Raw genomic sequence first — 5119 nt, forward strand, 5'->3', positions numbered from 1 at the left:
ATCAGGGGACATGAGACAGCTCAAGAATAAGACCGGTATGGCCACCAGCCTTAAGACACCTCCATGCTTAAGCCAAGGTCACATCAACCTATTCGTGGCGTAAATCACTTGCTAGCTTCTATTTAACAATTAAAAAAAAATTAGTATCACTATTTTTGTCACTTTTTTATCATTTTTTATATTTATTATTTAATATGTAAATTTTACTATCTTATTTTTTATTAAAATAATAATATATTATATTAATAAAATTCACGTGTTAAATAATAAATATAAAAAATATTAAAAAATGACACTAATATTTTTCTTTAACAATTTTATGAGCAAAAGGACTCCTATTCATTCTTATTGAGTTTAAGCCCTACTACTTATACCAAGTGAATCTCGTCAAGTGAAAAATAAGACTCAATTTAATAGAATCCGTCATTTTATTAGCTATTGGATTTTATTTCTTTGGAAATGAATACTATTTTTGTATTTGTAATTTCAGCCTAATTCATTTCGTGAATTTAAATTTTCAATTCAAATTGAGATGTTATTTTTTTTTAGAGTTATTAACTGTAACAGAAAAAATTAAATATGATATTTTTTAAAAAAATTTAACTGTAAAAATTTAAAATTAAAAACTCAAATCGATAAAACTGACGAAACGAAAAGCTTACAAAAACAATCATTCGCTAAAAGCATCTTCACGTGATGTTTGGGGGCAATCAACTTATTTAAGGCATTTTGTCAACGTCAAAAAAATTTCTTGCATCGATATATTTCGTACCATGTTGGGAAAACGAGATCCACACGTCAAAAATCAAAACCTCGATAGGTGAAGAGATAGCTAAAGCTAAACTTTCTTAAACAGCTCAAGTTCCTTTCCGAATGAAAGACCAATCAGTATATTTTCCGAATGAAAATATCAAATTATGAAAAAGACCAATCAGTATAATATGCTTAAGTACTCTTTTAAATCGGAGTTAGTAGATTTCTTTTTTTTTAAATAAACAGTTAGTCAATAACTTATAACAAAAGCCGGCACCTACTAATATTTGTCCAATATCAGACTACTCACTGAGTACTACTAACATAGAAAGAAAAGTAGAATAACGTGTCTCAAAACAAAGGGCATAACATTTTTAAAATGATTTTAATTATAATATAAAAATAAAAATTATTTTAAAAATTATTTTGAGACATATTCTAAAATTGTGTTTAGTTAGTTTTTTAAAAGATTATTTTGAGTATAATAAAAATGTAAAATCATGTTTAGTTATAATTATTAATTATTATATTATAAAACTATTGATAAGTACAAAAAAAATGAAAATAGAAAAAAGCAAAACAACTTTCAATCGTTTTTTATTTTTATTTTCGTTTTCAAAACATTTACTAAATAAACACGGTTAGCAAACTATTTTTATTTTCATGCCTCAAAGACGTGCAAAAACGTTTTAAAAAAAAAGTAAAAATCAATTCTAAATGCACCCAAAATTTCATTAACACTTAACAAATGTCCCTAAATTATTAATTTGGATTGAATAAACAAATAATCTAAAGAAATTAATGAACACTAGAAGAACACAAACAATCTTAAAAAAAGTAAAAAGAATAAAGTAAAGACGTTAATCACAAGGTATTGTATTCCAAAAATAGTGCAGAATTTAATTGAGAATTGAGGGTTTAATTCTTTTGATTAATTTGATAGTTTATTCTCTATTTCTAACTATATTAAAAGAGTATATATATATATATATATCCACTGTGCACTTATCCGAGTCTAAAATGCACCGTCTTGGTGCTTCAATTTTTTTTTATTATTATTTTTTATTTTTTTGGCCTTTTGCTTTCTTCTTTTATTTGTTTGTTGCTCGTCTTCTGTCATATTAAGACTTTTTAGTGCTTCTGTATCTCTCTCTCTCTCTCTCTTATTCATTTCAAACTCTTTTCTTTTTTTCTTTTGTTTTTTTGCCTTTTATGTGCTTCTTTGTTTTTGTTTTTTATTTTGTTTTTGATACCTGTTAAATCTTAAATATAAAAAAATAGCAACCGTTCATTATGTAATGGTCTAAAATGGTGAATTTCAGGTTCTTTATTTTTTTCCCATTCATTTTTAATTTTCAGTTCCTTTGTTTTTTTTAGTGATTTTTTAGTGCTTTATTTTTTTTCTTTTCTTTTCAAGTTTCTGTTTTTTTTTAATATGGTTCTTTTCAAGTTTTAACTCCTGTTTTTTTTTTTTTTTTAAATAGTTCTTTTCAAGTTTTAACTCCTTTGGTTTTTTATTATTTAGAATATATCATGTATTTCCGTGATTAAATGTATTTTTACTTAAAATACTATTAATGTACACTTTTTTTTTTCAAATTTTACACCTTATAGTGGAGTTGGTTCTATAATAACTATTAAGACATGCATGCTACTACTTGAAAGTAAACTGTATAGTTGTTTTGAATAAGTAGGATATTTTTTCCTGTATATTGTTATTCGTATTTCACATTATGAATATTTTAATTATAACTCAATATATGTTTTCCTTCTTATTAATTTTATGTGATGGTTAGATTAGTAATTTTTAATTTGTATGTTTTCCTTGTTCGTAGAGGGGCAGGAAATGTATGTTTTCCTTCTTATTAATTTTATGTGATGGTTAGATTATTATTTTAACACGTGATGTTTATCATTTTAATTTTTGCCGGTCATTGTTATGATAGATGTGTGGTTGTGTTTTGCATTGGATTATATAAAATTTGGAGAAATTGTAGTAAATACTACATTTTTAAACTACGCAAATAACAAATTTTAAATTTATTTAAAGTAAATAGTAATTTATTATGGAAATGTTCCGATTAATAAAAAAACAACTTGCGTGATAAAAAAAAATCTTTATTTACATAAAAAGAAAATTTTTTTTTAACAATCGTAAAATGAAAAATTGTATGAAAAAAAAAATTTACTAATCCTAAATGAAATATTTAAGTACAAAACTTATATTTACTTTAAATAATTTTAAAATTTATTATTTACTTAATATTTAATTTTATAAATCTGTAATTTATTACATTCTCCCTTATATTTGCTGAAAAAGCAGTCTGTCATCACCGTAACTTTCCACCTAGATCGTTATTGTTTTTATGAAATTATATTTATGCCTTAAATAGTTTTGGATTTCTTATGTAATTTTTCTTGAAGATGGATGCGCATTGAAAAGATCAAAGAACCGTCAAGAAAGCTATTAAACTTTTTGCATACCTTTTGATTTTCATTTTAAAAAAAAAAAAAATTCAACACTTGTTTTGATGGAATTATTTTATGAATGATGATAATGACCAGTTGGAAGAAAATGCTTAAAAATTACGGGTCTACGGTTCATCGAACGACTCGTGATTCAGCATTCTAATTGGTCTACGGTTCAAACGTTGCGATCCCAATCGACATCAGCAATAGCAACTGGTCTTGAACCTCAGCAGGCACGTAATGATGCACTAATTTTTTGGTAAAAAGAAAATAGACAACATAAAAAATTAGTACAATATTTAACATTATGTGAAGACATAAATGTAATACAGTTCAAAATATAAAGTGTACTTTTTTTTTAAAAAATTTTGGAGGGCAAATATCAAAAGAACCACCATAAAAAGCTCTCCCACATATATATATATATTATAAAGCAATTTACAATAGCACGTGTGAAAAGAGTGAAATTTTTCTAATGAAAATTGAAATAAATTAAAAAAAAGTAAGGCTCAATGAGGGCGTATATGAAACTATTAAGTCTCAATGGGGACAAAATTAAAGAAAATTAAAATTTTAAAAGGCGAATTTTTAATTTTTTTAAAAAAAATCAGTGGGGGTGGCTAATTTTATAACGACCCTACCAGTGGGGAGAAAGAACAACCACTGCCATAGACTTTTCTCTTACTTTAATGGTATGTTTACTTATGAATAGTAATGTCTCTTCTACATTTTCATTTTCTTACATCAAGCTCATAAAGCATTACGAGTTGATCAAGGAACTGTTGGCGTGAGTTGCTGAGAGGATCTCACGGAGAGATTATGGGGATTCTTTTCTTATTTCCTGATTTCATGTAATATAATTGATTCTAGCCTAGAATAGTACATAGCAACAAAAAAAAAAAAAAAACCCGACTATTGTAGTAAGGTTGTTGATTTAGAGGAAAAATAGTACCTTTGTTTTGTTGTGACTTACCGTGTTATTATTAAAAGCATATAACATTTCACTCAAAAGAAAAAAAAAAGCATAACATATGAATATAAAATCTCAAAAAAACCAAGATTGAACAAAAAATAAAGTTCTAGGGCAAGTAGCCAAGGATAAACTTAAAACAAATGACTAAAATGAATAAATAACTAAATTTTAAGACAAAATGGACCAAAATGAAAAGAAAATAAGGCTTTAGGGAAAAAGTTAAAAAAGGGGTCAGAAAGGGCAAAAATGAAAAAATAAATAAGTTTTAGGACAAAAAGAACCAAAATGGAAAAAATAAAATTTTAGGACAAAAAAGGTTTTTTTAAAAAAAAAAGAGAACTAAAATGAACAAATATATAAGTTTTGAGGTAAAAAGAACTAAAAGAAAAAAATAAATTTTCAGTAGAAAAATTAAAATAAGCGTAAAAAAGGCCAAAATGAAGAAATAATAAGTTTTTGGGTACGTAAAAGAAATCAAAACTCCAAAAAAATAAAGATTCAAGACAAATAAAAAAAAGATAAAAAGGACTAAAATAAAGGAATAAATAAGTTTTAAGACACCACCAAAAAGAAATATCTAAGCGGGCTAATATATGCAAAATAATAATAATAATAATAATTATTATTATTATTATTATTATTATTCGGGTAAATGAAAGAAAAAAAATGAAAAGAAGCCAACAAGGAAAAAATAAAATTATGAGAAAAAAGTAAAAGAAAAAAAACTAAACTAAACAGTGAAAATATTGTTCAAATAAACAGTATTCGACCAAAGCTTGCGTTTTGGTAGAAAATCTGTTCATTTGAGCAGTATTTATTGAACTTTATATATATGTATAGACGTAGATGAGATTATTAGTTTCCAAGGTATAGGTCTTTTGTTAAATGACACAAGGTGTAGAAGCGAAAAAAGTAGAGGGAAAG

Source organism: Morus notabilis, unplaced genomic scaffold, assembly GCF_000414095.1.
Source record: "Morus notabilis unplaced genomic scaffold, ASM41409v2 Scaffold2224, whole genome shotgun sequence".
In the NCBI taxonomy this organism is placed as follows: Eukaryota; Viridiplantae; Streptophyta; class Magnoliopsida; order Rosales; family Moraceae; genus Morus; species Morus notabilis.